Source organism: Tenebrio molitor, chromosome 1, assembly GCF_963966145.1.
Source record: "Tenebrio molitor chromosome 1, icTenMoli1.1, whole genome shotgun sequence".
Taxonomy (NCBI): Eukaryota; Metazoa; Arthropoda; class Insecta; order Coleoptera; family Tenebrionidae; genus Tenebrio; species Tenebrio molitor.
In genome coordinates, this window is record NC_091046.1 from 29,087,821 (window position 1) to 29,103,454 (window position 15,634).

Here is a 15,634-nt window from a genome sequence, read left to right on the forward strand (position 1 = left end):
AAACTTAAACTGGCCAAAATCACACTGATCATCGTATCATACGAATTATGTCTGATAAAACCATGTGCAAGATCATGTGATAAATCACATAGTGTAAAGGGCACTTAAATGATAGTCCCATCGCAGTGCAAGTTTAGAATCCTTTTCAATCTCAAATTCTACTCCTTGATTTAATTCCTTGTCCTGTTAATGGGTTTTAATCCAGTTGGACATTGTATCAATTAATCATAATAATAATAATATTTTAGGCAGAATATAGTCTAAGGGAGTCCGTTTCGGCTCAGGGACGCGAGGGTCGCGGGTTCGATTCCGACCCAGGGCGAAATTAAAAAATTAAAAAAAAAAAATGGCTATATTCTGTCTCGTGATTCGGAAGTCACGTTAAGCCATTGGTCCCGGTCTATTGAGTTGGTCATCATGCCCCTCATAGATTTGTAAACCAGTCCTAGACTGTGTAACAAATTATAATAATAATAGATATGGCTGTTCCAAATTCACACAATATAACACAGACATATAACACAAAAATTAATAAATATTTAGAACTCTCCGTTGCTATGAGAAATCTTTGGAGTTTAGAAAAAAAATCTATTTTACCAATTATAATTTCAGCAACGGGGATAGTACCGCAATGGCTTTTTAAAAATTTGAAAATTTTGGACTTAGAGAACACATTGGTGGTTGAAATTCAAAAAGGTATATATTATTATACATATCATATCGTGAGGAAATTCCTTAACATTGACACAGAACATAAAACACAAGAAAGTCTAAATGTGGAGGCAAGACGCCGGTAATTATGTTGATAAGCACCGCACTATTACCTGATAGTATTATCCGTAATAGTGTATGTACTCCGGCAAAATTGCCGTGCCGCCGGGTGGAGGTGGGATACGAAAGAATTATGTAGGTACATACTTTTAATTTATAAATAATTAATTTTAATTCATAAATATAAAAATACAGAGTGATCACAAAAAAACGCCCCAGCTTATATCTTTCTTATTTGACATCCCATTTCAACGAGTAATACATCAAATTAAAGGGTTTAAAAAGTACTATAAACTGAATACAAAATGTTGCCCTTAGCAACCCTCCCTTGCAAGGGTCAAGGGTCAACTATATTTTTGTAGTCATGGAAACAATATTTATTAAGTAATACAAACAATAAAAATAACAATTTTTTTTTTCAACTGATCTGTTCAAATTGAGCACCATTTTGTTCGAGACACTTCGCGTGGCATTCAGAAGGCTTTCAGGTGGCAAGTGCAGGTGCAGGTGCAAGTAGTAATTTCTATTATTTCCGAAATATGCTTGCAACATATCCACAATTTCATTATTGTTCATTTTATTTCACAACACGAAATTGGAGAAAAAAAATTAAACAAAAATCACGACAAATAAAGTTTATTTTCAAAATAAATGTATATTTTTTTTTGTGTTTCCATGGCTACAAGAATATCTTACTGTAGCAGACACAATATTCGGACACCCAATAAACCCAAACCAAGTGCCCATAATTAGACCCACAATAGAAAGGGTCGGTTGGTGGTAAATCAATGGGAGATTGCAAACACACTTAAGAATTTCTTACGATGGACCGTATTATGAAATTCCAGGGGCAGTACAGTTTCTTTAAAAAAACGGTTTACGACTGATGAAATTGCAAAAAAATATGGTCACACAATTTTACGCCTTCCTCCGTATCATTGCATCTTCAATGATATTTAATTTTCCAAAATTTGGGCATGAAACATTACAATTTTTAAGAAAAGGTATTGATCAAATAACCCCACAAAATTGAAAAAATTACTGTGGGCCATCTGCGTTGTGTTGAATAGAAACTACATCCGCTGGCTTTTCCCTAATTAGGATTTTTTCAAGTACGGTCCGTGCCGCAAACTTTCAAGCGAACCCTCACAGTTTGGTGATTTATGGCTGTGGTTACTGCTTACTGTTAACATAATTGTGGGTACTTTGCTTAGGTTTATTGGGTGTCCGAATATTGTGTCTGCTACAGTAAGTAATTCATGGCCTGTTAAGAATAAAGTTCGACTTATTCCTAATGATTTGTAATTGAATTTTATTTATTTCTTATGTTAAAATAACATTTAAATATACATGCTATATTTTTTAACTCAGAAAAACATAATGAATCTAATTATACCAAAATTATATGTTGCTATTTAAAAAATTTAAGTTGACCCTTGACCCTGGTAAGATATAGTTGCTAAGGGCAACATTTTATATCCAGTTTATAGTACCTTTTGAACCCTTTAATTTGATGTATCGCTCGTTGAAATCGGATTTCAAATAAGAAAAGATATAAGCTGGGGCGTTTTTTTGTGATCACTCTGTATATGGCATCTCCAATATACGAGGGTCATCCAGAAAGTAAGGTTACAAGGGCTCCTGAGGCCGGGGGAAATTTTTTGTTTCGAAGTTGGCACACCTGGCATGTAGGGGGGATCCTAGTTGTCAGTTTGTTTGGTCCTGCGTGTTTGTCGGCCATTTTATTCAGTCACAATAAATTTTTCCGAAGGAGAGGTCGTCGCGCGCTCCCGCCACCTCCATTTTGCACAGGAAGGAGAAGCTTTTCTGGATTCTATCGTGACGGGGGAATGAGACGTCGGTGTGTCACTGCACCTCAGAATCCAAAAGACAATCCTTTAGTGGCGTCATTCATTTTCCCCAGCCACCAGAATGTTCAAGACGAACCATTCAGCCGGAAAAGTCATGTCATCTGTTTTTGGGACCGTAAGGGGATCTTTTTGGTGGATTTTATGCCTAAAAAGGCAGAGGCTTACTGCAATCCCCTAAACGAAAACTCAGAAGAGCCATTCAGAACCGCAGAAGGAGAATGCTGACCCGGGGAGTCAGCCTCTTGCATGACTACGCCAGGCCCCATACCGCGCCAGTTTCACAGGAGCTGCTGACATCGTTTGGATGGGATAGCGCCAGTTTCACAGGAGCTGCTGACATCGTTTGGATGGGATATTGTCACCCACCCCCCTATTCACACGACTTGGCGCCTTCGGACTATCTATCACCTTTTTCACTAAACTAAAGGAGTTTTTGGGTGGGAAACGTTTTTCCAACAATCAGGAGGTCAAGGAAGTGGCTGAAAGAGCTGGCGGTGGAGGTCTATGACACTGGCATACAAAAGCTGGTGCCCCGACTGCAGAAATGTCTCGATCTCGACGGCGATTACGTTGAAAAATAGTTTAATATATTTGTGAAGTATTCTGTGAATTTCAATTGAATACAAGAATTTCTCGATCCTACATAAATGTTGTAACCTTACTTTCTGGATGACCCTCGTATTTCATGTCTTTATCTATGAAAGTTTCTAGAATGTTTACATCCTGGAATAATTCTAAATGAATTAATTTTGAGGGTCTTCTTGAAAATTTTTCCGTTGCTTTTCGTTTGATACTGTTGCTATAGTTTGTCTATCAAGAGATTGGTTGACATAAAATTCATCAAATTCTACGTAGAGGAAGGAGTAGCTAGAGCACGTAAAATTTGAAATATATCATTCAAGGAGTAACACTTTTGCCATGAAATTATGCTCTAATGAATGTATTCTATGTAGTGCATTTTGTAGTGTTGGGTTAATTTAATACAATTTAAAATCTCCCAATCTCTCGCTGGACGAAGTTTAACAGTTTGTCTGTTAAGACTTTGTTTTCAGTTTTATTGTGATTTTGCTCCCCACACTTTCTTGAAAATGTAGGTTTACTAAAAAAAGTGCTTGTAACTTCCTAAGGAATTCTGACTTAAACCCTAAATAAACCGAACAAAGACCCTATTTAAAGAAATTTATTGTCATATTGTGCCTGTCAATCACTAAAGGGTCTCCGACAAATATTTTGAGTACTACCCCAGGTAATTTTTTTCTCCGAGGCCGGCTAGTGATTGACAGGTACAATATCACAATAAATTTCTTTAAGTAGGGTCTTTGTTCGGTTTATTTATGACTTAAGCCAAAATTCCTTAGGAAGATAAAAATACTAAATTTCACCGAAAGTAAAAATTCTTGCTCTGCACAACTTCTTTGTGCAACACCCAATTCTTTCATCATACTCGGTAACAATAAAATTTGTAATTGTTAAAAACAACTAAGGGATTGCCTCGTTCACTAAACACACACATTAATTTCATGTTGAGATGCTACCACGAAAGTTAAAATAAAACTATAGAGCATTCATTTTCAATGTTGGGTTTTGTACTAAACCTTGCCTGCTTTGACACTTGTCCGAAACTCAGTGAATCTAAAACTGTGTTCAACATGTTCGGGTCCAAAATTAAAGAATGGTGGGATCGAGATCAAATATGATATACAGGGCGTATTTTTAAAATGTGCCGAAATTGTACCTACGAGGTTGTTTGACAACGTAGAAGACTAAAAGCAATAAAAAAAAAATTGTAGCTCAAAAAATAAATGTCATTTTATTTTTTGACAGGATTTTTTAGATAATTTTTCCGAGTTCTACATGAAGCCAGTAGCTCGTGGTTAAAATTTGTGCACGCATTTCAAAAACACCCTGTATCAATATCATGTCGACTCTTTCGTTATTGAAATACATTTCAGAATTATACAAAAAAGAATTGTCAAGTGATTGTCAATAATGCCAGGGATGTCCAGATTTCATAGTAAATAGAGGTATCAAGTTATAAGTGAATAACGTATTACTGGCTGCATTTAAATTTCGTTAGGGTCGGAAAGTTATGTGAATTATACAGGGTTATTCTAAATTATTGTAGTCGAAGTAGGCCATGCCCATGTTATTACTATCCATTTACTAAACTCCCGCACTGTCAGTGTTTGCAATTTGCCGCACTGCCGTTCTGCGACTAGTCATTTTTACTTTAACGTTGGCGCAAAAATTTGAAATTTCAAATTTGAAGTTAAGTTTAATAAATTCGCTTTCTTCTATCGGGCGTTCAAATGAAATCCTGGGCTGAGTAGGCGTTGGAAAAATTAAACCGTTTAGAACAGTGTAAAGTTTGAATTTCCCGCCGTTTGACACGAATGACATTTGTTTATGTTTAATCCGCACATAATTGAACATGTTTGTTTTCAGCAAAGGGTGCCCTTAGATATTTGCTTCGAGAATGGGAATCGTTACGTTATTCTATTTTTGATGTAAAACATTGCAAAGAAAGAAAAAAAGAAAAAATTTTTGGCTCTAAATTTTAGGTTAGCTGTCAACATGCTCAAATTAATCTACGCTTTAAAAAAGCACAACAATTGACGGTTTCCAACGCCTTCCCAGCCCAGGATTTCATTTGAACGCGCGATATTCAAAGTACAGCGTGATCAACAATGACTGAGTTTGTTGGCAATGAAACAATTGAAAAATATTGGTGTTTTTCTGTTTCGTAATTGGCACTGACCGGATGTTTTAACTTGACAGACATTAAATAAAAAAAAAAAAATAGGTTATGTCGGGTATGTTTGTGCCACGGCCTCCTAGATTCATAAGAGACTCGTCTCTTATCCGGCCTGCCGCATTCGTAGTTTACAATGACAGGAAGTTCTAATTTTTAAACAAGTGTCTCACTCACATTTTACAATGAACAGGACCATGAATTAGTGGATTTCCCGAAAAATATGGGGCTAAGATATTCTTCAAAACAAAATTTATATTTTCCTTTGGAATGCTTGGTAGAATTTCTACTATTGAAATTATTGTCAATTGTAGTTTGCGAACGAGAAATTTGAATTTTAGCTTCTTCACTTGCAATGGGTTTAGGGTAGATTGTAAAGATTATAATAATGAAGATTTACGATAGTGGTAAGTTTATCTACCTGCTAGTTCCTAAAAAGGGATGCCGAATATCGGTAAAATGCAAATTGTTTGTCCCCCCTGGAATGAACTGCTCATAGTCGTTCGTACATCTTCATTATTATCTAAATGTTTAATCTACCCAAAACCCATTGCAAGTGAACAAGGTAAAATTCCAATTTCTCATTCCCAAACTATACTAGACCCACAAATTGATCATTGGGGTAACTTAGTCTTCCTCTATCTTAGTAATACATTAATTCCAATAAAGGGATTTTCTTTCTCGAATTTGGATCTCGTAAATGTGACAAGCAATAATCACATCCATGGATTGCCTCCGTTATTTTCTTAATTAAGTAGCCACATAAAAAAGCCGTTGCCGCCGTCTCAATTTGAAAATTGGTACTTGGCAAATAAGTAAATGGAGATTATTTTTCTAGTTTTTCCAGAGAACTATCTTGCAAGGTGACTGAAACATTTACATTGGTCCTTAAATTTTGGAATCTTGGTAAAATTTTACTACTTGCTTATTCTGCGGCACTCATGATATTACCAGTATGATCTCTCAGTCCTATTTTCCATGCCGCATTTAAAGTCATATCATTGGGTAGATTATGATAAGAAATGTTAACTTTATGTCGTGAACTAATACAACATTTTTTCTTTGTTTGTGGCATTTTTTAAAGTTTCGACTGCACTTAGTTTTTCAAATTGACAATTTATTATATAAAATGTCATTATTCATACGTATTTTTAGTTGCATATACTAATATATGGGTCACATTAAAGCCGCTAGATGGACCTACTATACGGGGAATTTTGAAAAACAGACATTTATCGAATGCGACAGGCCGGATAAGAGACGAGTCTCTTATTAATCTAGGAGGCCGTGGTTTGTGCTATTACAAAAATGACCCTTTGATGGTAAACGTCAAATTCGCCTGTCAACTCTGTCAAAGCTGACAACCGGAAGTGCATTTAGATTACAGTGGTACCAAAATCATTCAAATTTTCATTGTTACCAACAGATTCAGTCATTCTTGATCACGTTGTCGTCTACACTAGCAAAGCACGTAACTCCAAAATGCAAAATTTTACAAGAGCAACAATAAACTGTACCAGAAACAAAATTGCATTCTGCTAACCGGCGAGTTCACCTGGATACAAGAAACCTCATTCAGTTTCTTGTATCCAGGTGAACTCGCCGGTTAGCAGAATGCAATTTTGTTTCTGGTACCTACAGTTTATTGTTGCTCCTGTAAAATTTTGCATTTTGGAGTTACGTGCTTTGCTAGTGTAGACGACGTTGTATTACTTACACGAAATGGCTGAACAAGAAGAAGATATGAAACGTAAAAGAATACTGTTAAGGGCCAGAGAGAAGTACGGTATTGCTAATCATTGTTTGCAAAGAAGAGAATTAACTCCATTAACATAACCAAACTTTTCTTGTTGACGCTTTTATAACTAGATTTTGTGTATAGGCAACTGAAAATGTATGTCAGCATAGGTACACTCCAAAAAAGTCAAAAATTTGTTTAATAAACGGATACTCTCGTGTCAAAAATGGATTACTCCCTGGGATTTAGGGATATTCGTTACTAGGTTGCCATAAATTTGGTTAGGTTGGAGGCTATGAGGTTTCTGGTGACAAACAAAAGATATCCCAAAAAAGTAAGACAGCAAATTAATTGTAACAGTTGCAAATGACTAATTTCTCGCTAAGTGATAGATGATTTTTCATTTCACAATCAATTTTGGTTACTGGAGGCATATTTATTTGGATTTAATCTCTCAATTCAGAGTAACCAACCTTAGGCATTCAAAATAACTTTTGAAAATTCTAGTTACACACAACATGAAAAAAGTTCGAATTCTAGAGAGTAATCCATTTTTGACACGAGAGTAGTACATTTTTGCCGCTTTTATGTGAACTGTCAGTTTTGATGAGGTTTTTATTTATTTTTGTTAAATTAACGACTGAATCCAGAAATATTGAGTTGTTTTGCAATTAATTTTAAAAATATTGAGTTGTTTTGCACCCAATTTAACTCCCGTGTGTGAACGGTGTGTACTCACTATTATTCACATCATTTTGATATTTTTTTATGTGGAGCGGCAACCATAAATTTTACATTCAGTTTTCACGCCTACTTCGACTACAATCATTTAGAATAACCCTGTATAGTCTATGTATTACATACTTTGAATACATACATTTCAGATTTTCAGTTTTTTAATAGTACAGAGTGTCCCAGAACTGACGTACATCCCGTTAACTGCAAATGTAAATATTTATTCCGAAATGGATTCTGCAAAAAAAATTGTTTAAATCCTTTTGTTTTTAAGTTAGAACGATTTTAATTTAACCAATCATCGCAGACAAATATTAATTCAATCCAGCGTTTCCTGGGAAACAAGAGCTCACGGTAGATTTATCTGTAATCTTTCTGTTGTGATTGGCTAACTTAAAATTGCTGTAGTTTAAAAACTACCGAGTGACTATAAATGATTGAAGCAAAATAGTAGATTGGCAACACTGATGCAGTTGGTAGTGCAAATCTTCTCGTGCATCATCTGTCAATCATTTCTATTTATGTTAGGTTAAGTCACGAAATACATTGGCGTTGGAAAAAAAAATAGATTTTTTTTGACGTTTGTTTCAATTTTGAAAATTGCGTGTGTCATGCCAACGATGTTGCCAACTAAAGATTTCAAATGTGTTACCAACATAACAAAATAATTTTCAATCATTGATAGTCACTCGGTGTAAGTTTAAACAAAAAAATTCTAGCGAAATCTTTCTCAGCAGAAAGAGCGGAGCACGTGGTTAACGGGATGTACGCCAGTTCTGGGACAGCCTGTATATTAAAGAACGAGTTTAATAAGGGTTGATTTGGCGCACGAGTCCCAAGTGTAGAAAACGACCCGTAGGGGAGTTTTGTATGGGACGAGTGCGCCAATGCCCTTATAAAACGAGTTTTTATGTTATTTTTTAGAATTTGCACCCTTCTTTTAATTTTTAAATAAAAAAATTAAATCTTCAAATTCTAGGGAATTTTGTATTATGTAATTGGTGATTCAAGGTAACGGATGCAACTACATCTGTAATATTATGTTAAAAAGTAGAGTTTGAACATTAATATTGGAAGTTTTTTGGTGTAAATGACAATAATACACTGAAATATTGATAACAATTTTTTTAGAGATCTATTAAACTACGAGTGGTTTAAGAGATAGTCATAAACGACTCCAAATTGAATACAATAATAGACCTATTAGAAATGCAGATTCTAAAATAGTTTATTTTAGAGTTAACAAATTTTCTTTCGTTTCCAAACCAATTAATTAAAAAATATGAACGAAAGGATAGACGGCATTTCCCTCAATGTAAATATCAACTTTTGTCTCAATTTAGTTTAAAAACCAGTTATGCGTTTACATATAAGTTATATCACAATCTTGTTTACCTGTAATTTAACGATTTACTTTCTTACATCACCGACATCTTGAAAAGTTTGAAGAATATAAACCACTGTGTACCCAATCGATGTCGAATCAAAATTCTGCAGTTGTAAATAGTATTTGTTGTTAATGTTTAAGAAATGAGATAACAATACCCATCAACATTATTTTAATGTTTGTGACTGTAATCCACTTTAACTTGAGATTAAGATGCAAAATACTGGAATCGCAAACAAGGTCATCTGTTGCTAATCATCTCCAATCACTTTATTATTGTTATTACTATTTATTACTTGCTATTTTAATTCATACAATTATTATATAAGTATGAATAATGGCCGTCTTTAATGCCATATATAATTTTGTGCTGTTAATGGTAGCCAATAAGGTATAGTTCTCCCAGAGCTGCAGCGATTTTATGGCAGGGCAATAGTAATTATTACGCGTGTTGAGATGCCAATAAGCGACATAAACAGACCCCTGTCAATCATCATTTTCGTTCTATACCTGTCAGTTTACAGGATAGTACTTGGACGAATTTACGATTAGGGGTTGTGCTTGCGGTTTAAATCTATTGTCGGTGTTGTTAACGTTTATACAATGGTACCCTGCCATAAAATCGCTGCAGCTCTGGGAGAACTATATAAACAGACTTTCGTTCACTACTGCTCATGGTGATTTTAATTAATGCCTAAATTTTTACTAAAATTTCGCTTTTAACATCAAATTTACTTTTGACATCGAATCGTCGTTAGAGTGCATTTCAACGAGAGGTACACAGGCGTGGCTACCGAGATGCGCCGGATGTAGGGGAAGGGCAACCCAAAATCGAGTGCATTGGCGTAGTCCTGTTTTATTTTTGTTCTTACTTTCACAACACAGAAAATATCAGATTTTCACAACCGAGATTAGAAATCGAGTTGTATGACATAAAAAAGAAGACGGTAAAGAACAATAACTTGGCTGTAATTTGCGACAAATCAGCTGTCGAAATGAAATTCCCTAAAAAGTACAAACTAACGCCGCTACTGTCTAGGTAAGCCACGCCAGCGCAGACCGAAACAGATTTCTGCGCAAGTTTATACGAGTAGACGTGTATAATCTGTTTCAAAATCAAAAATCCACCACCTGTTGAATTATGTTGGCAGAAAAAAAGAAATCCCTAGAATAAGTTTCATTTTTCTGGGTTGGTCCAACCTTCCGCCAAAATTTGACCTTCAGTGTGTCACAAATATCAAATTATAAAAATGCCTCGAAAAACAAGGAATCTTTTAACCGCTAAATTAAAGCGAGCGTTCATTAAGTGCTTCGAAAAATTTTAAAAACACGATGAACTACGACCAAAACGACTGTCAAGAGTTTTATTTCATAACCCCACGTTTTTTTGACACTTTCAAACACACTAAAAACAAAAATTGGCGACGTTGTCGGTTGTATTTTCGAGGTAGAATGCAGTGTTGGTGGATTTTTGATTTTGAAACAAATTATACCTCTCGTTGAAAAGCACTCTAGTGAATATTAGTCTAACGTAGCCTGAGAACTCGAAAAATAGTAATTATACACCAAGGTAGAGAAGACATTTTTTTAAGCCGAGGTAGTTTATTAATAAACTAGCTGACCCGGTGCACTTCGTATCACCTACAATCGCTGTTCGTTAGCCTCGCTAAAACTCAAAAACGGCTTCACCGATTTGAATATTTTTTTTGTAACATTTTGATTAGCTATAATCAATCCTAATCAACCTTCCAACTTCAATTCATTGAGATCAATAGTACTGGCTATATTTTATACGGTTTGAATTTCGTTTGGTTATTAAATGAAACTTGTTTACAATTCCAATGAATTTTATGTCTTTTATGTACAGTTGCGGAGGTTGAAATCTCAGACAGGAAAGATTTAAACACTTTGTATAAATTCCGAAATTTGATTAGCGTAAACAGGATTTTCATCAAGGATTATAAAGTCAGTGTCAGTATTTGACATATTAGGTCAGAATCGCGCGTAACTTTTGAAATGCCGCAATTATCTGATTTGCAAAAATGTGTTTGACTGAGGGACGGAGCCATTGCGAAAGAAATTAATGTGGATAATGTTTGAGTGACATTTTGAGAAACGTCACTTTCAATACCATTTACAAAGCTAAAAGTTTGGCGTTGTCAAAGTGTCTGAGTTTTCAACGGCCGCAACTGTACATTAAATATAAATACAATTGGTACCACTGTAATCTAAACCCATTTCTGATTTCCGGTTGTCAGCTTGGACAGAGTTGACAGGCGAATTTGACGTTTACGTGGTATCTATCATTCTTTCCAAATTAGAAGAAGAGTGGTCGATCCGGAGGGTAACCCAATATTATAATATCGCGAAGAGCTGACCCGACAGACGTTGTCTTGTCCAAATTTCAATACCTAAATTTGTTTGTGATCGTTTTGTGAATCTGTGAAAAGCTATTGGAAATGTGTAAACAAAGTAAAAATGAAGAATTTTACATGGGAGATGAATTCTATCGACAGTATTCTACACTGCTGAAATGCTGGATGTGTGTGATGTGTCTGGGATGTGATCGAGTTGGAACCATGCGGTTTTATTCCAGAATTTAAGTCACAATTTAATTAAGTCAGAATTTCATGTCCAAACAAATGATTTATTTTCTTCCATTAAATTTGAAATCACAATGAATCTCAAGCAGTTTTATTGGGTGATTCAAAATGATTATGAATAAGTATTGCAACTATGTACGAAAATGTACGTGGCAACTGTGTAAATGGGATACAGTTGACATTTGTATGACATTTCATAAGCATCCATTTGATTTTTTAAATTCCATTACACATTGATTTGACAACTTTCAAAATTGCGCGACTATGAACTGTCAAAGAAATGTCAACTCTAACCTACCCACACAGTTGCCACATAAATTTTCGTACATAGTTGCCAGATTTATCCACAATTATTTAATAATAATCACCCAATATTTACATTTCGAATTCGATTGCAAGATCATGTTCAAGTAAACAATCCGATTGGTTATATGCCCAATTTCACAATCAGCGGTCAAATGACATTTGTGCATGTAGGCAAATAAATTGGAATAGAAATAAAACAACTACTACATTTGTTGGACAGATCGCGAAACAACACAAAAGTAAAAGCAAAATTTTTCTTCTACCAAAGAATCTCATTGGCAATTCAACGTGGAAATGCTGCAAGTATTTTAGGCACTCTACCTTATGTAACTCCACTTGAAGAAGTGCATTGTTTATGATTTATATGTATACATTTAACTATTACTTGTTTATTAAATTCCTACGTTGATTAATATTTAATTTTAATTTACTGGATTGCGTTTTTCCAGATTCTTCTTCAAATTTTCAAGATTTTTTTCAATTGAAAACAAAAAAAAAGCATCAAGCATTAGAGTGTGTTTCAGATCTATTTTGAATGTAATAGTCGTTTTCATTTGAGACGAAATTAATGATAGTATTGTCTAATTAATATAGTTTAAGAGTTCACAAATAACCACAAAACTTTATATCTTAGAATAATGTGACCCAAGCGACGGACAAAAGTAGGTAAGTAATAAATAAAGGAGACTTTTTAACAAAGAAAAGTGTTTTTATTATTGCGGTTTTATGAATTGCAGATGACTCTATTATACCTACAATGTAGCTCCTATTGTCAGTTATTATCGAGAGTGCATACAAAATTATAATTTTTGAAATTTGTCCGAATTTTCCTTTGTAATTGTCCCGAATTTTTTTTCCGAAAACCTATCCAAAACCCTAACAAACAAAACCAAAAAAGAATTACGCATAGCCATCGTTCGAATCCTGAGTTATGGTCTTGAGTTCATACAAAAAAGCACTTTCAGTTTTCCCCGAATTATTTTAATTTAGTTTTTCCAGATTTTTCTCCAAATCTTCCAAATTTTTTTTCTACTGAAAACATTCAATTGAGTTATTTCCATCCCGGGGCATATCGAACAAAAAAAAAAAAAGAATTAATCAAATATGTCGTTCCTGTCGTCAGTTATGATCGAGAATGCATACAAAAATTATAATTTTTGCAGTTTGCCCGAATTTTTCTAAGTTCCTTTGTAATTGTTCCGATTTTTTTTTTCTGAAAACTTTTTCACTACTATAACGAACAAAACAAAAACAAAAATTATGCATATCCATCACAAAAAAGCACTTTCAGTTTTTCCCGAATTTTCCAATTTTCCGGGCAACTTTTCCAATTTTTCTTTACATAAAAACCTCATACGGATTATTACGAACATTAAAAAAAAAAAATTAGCCAAATCGTTGCAGCCGTTCCCATAGAAAAAAGCACTTTCAGTTTTTCCCGAATTTTCCAATTTTCCAGGCAACTTTTCCGATTTTTTTTTTTAAACCACCCCTGAAGTAAAGCGAACAAAATAAAAAAATAAATATTCAAATCGGTCAAGCCGTTTTTGAGTTTTAGCGAGACTAACGAACGGCGATTCATTTTTATATACAGTGAGCGGCAACAGTATGCAATAAATTCCTTAAAAATTAAACAAAATTTTTTTCAAAAAAATCTTTGGACAGGTCAATTTTAGTTTATAAAAATACATATTTTAGTACCAAAGAGAATTCCAAGGAGTCATTTGTTTTCGAGTTATAGTTTTTTTAAATGGAAACCCCCTATTTTTTTTCTTGATTCTGATATCCCGATTAATTGTCTAAATGAGAGTATAAAAATTTTGTTATCTTACATAAGGAAATTTTTGAGAAAAAAAATAATAAAGTTGGAAAAATTAAATTTTATAAAGAACAAAAACAAGTCTAAAAAATCAAGTAGGCAAATCAAACAGTCAAATGTTACTGTCAATTTCATTTGTATGTATTATTTGTTTTACAAAACGTTTTCGAAAATGACTCATTTATCAGAAACACAACGTATAGAAATTTTAATTTTGATTGGGTGCGTGGATAAAACTAAATAAAATTAAAACAGGGGGAATTTCTTCATAAACTTGCTTATTGTCAACAAGCTGGAGGATGGCAATTAGAAGATTGAATTCCATAATTTTAAGTACTTACTAACACAGTTTTTGACTCGTTTTTGTTTGTTATAAAATTTATTTTTTCCAACTTTTTTTTTTTTTCTCAAAAATTTCCTTATGTAAGATAACAAAATTTTTATACTGGCGTTTAGACAATTAAAAGGCCTATCAGAATCAAGAACAAAAATAGGGGGTTTCTATTTAAAAAAACTATCGATGACGTCATAACTCGAAAACAAATGACTGCTTGGAATTTTATTTTATATTAAAACATGTGTTTTTATAAACTTAAATTGACCTGTTCAAAGATTTTGTTGAAAAAAAATTTGTTTAATTTCTAATGAATTTATTCCATACTTTTGCCGCTCGCTGTATACCGGGTATCAACCACCAAACCTGGCCATAGGCACATTACACAATAAAATAATATATGAGTTGCTATGAAATATATTACATATTGTGTAATGTCATATTGACAGCTATAATTATCATCCGTACAAACAATGCCATCAGGAAACTTTTGATGTAGGTAACGTAGAAAGTAGAAATACTTTTGAAATTTGCAAAAGGGAAGACTAACACAGAGCAGTTATTGGGCAAATTTGACGAAACAATAATATGTTTCATAGCAACTCATATATTATTTTAGTATGTCTAATGTGCCTATGGCCAGGTTTGGTGGTTGATACCCGGTATAGATAATAAAGAAGCGAGGCTTAAAATTGTCTTCTCGACCGTGGTGTATATATTATTTTTTTCACTACTAGATACGTTAAAACACTTTCTAATAATAATTATTAATTACATTTGTTTGTCCGATGCGACGATCCGAGTTGTCATTTTTCAACGGTTGCTATGAAAATTGAAAATCGTCTGTCTACGTTAACCAATAAAATCAAAGAAAATCTTTCGTTGCTAGGTGACGGCTGTTCATTATTAACCACTGGTTAATAATGGAAAATTATTAACTAGTAGGAGAGAAATTCTACTTCTGGGTTCAGTTCGTGACTCAATAATGACGCCTTCTAAGACTAGTAGTGAAAAAACTAAATTCTTACATTATATTAAATTAGTATATTAAATAGAGTTGGCTCCATCCTAGTTCCTAGGGGCATTTGTCCGGTGGTTAATTCGCTGCACCGTTGTCAAAATTGTTATTATCTGCGTTTAAATAAAATTGCTCATTAACAAAATGTCTTTAGAGTGAAAATAAAATGTAAATATAATGTTAACTATTTAAATTTGCTTGCATTTACTTCAAAGTCTGTGGCAACCAGGCTGCCAACTCAAAATTAACTCTCAAAAACTCCCCCAGGAACCAGGATCGAGCCTACTTTCTCTTATATAC

At 34.0% G+C, this 15,634-nt stretch overlaps 1 protein-coding gene across 5 annotated transcripts in view; it reads right to left on the reverse strand.

Moving 5' to 3' along the window:
* The window catches only part of LOC138122522 (probable E3 ubiquitin-protein ligase RNF144A), an 87,824-nt gene that overhangs the window by 61,051 nt on the left and 11,139 nt on the right, over positions 1-15,634 (reverse strand). Inside the window, exon 1 of one of the 5 annotated variants that reach the window (XM_069036764.1) lies at positions 9,263-9,285. The exons of the other annotated variants lie outside the window; for them this stretch is intronic. The gene's annotated coding sequence lies outside the window, so the exon portion shown is untranslated. Of the gene's footprint in view, positions 1-9,262; positions 9,286-15,634 lie in introns of those variants that run through there. 5 annotated transcript variants of the gene reach the window in all.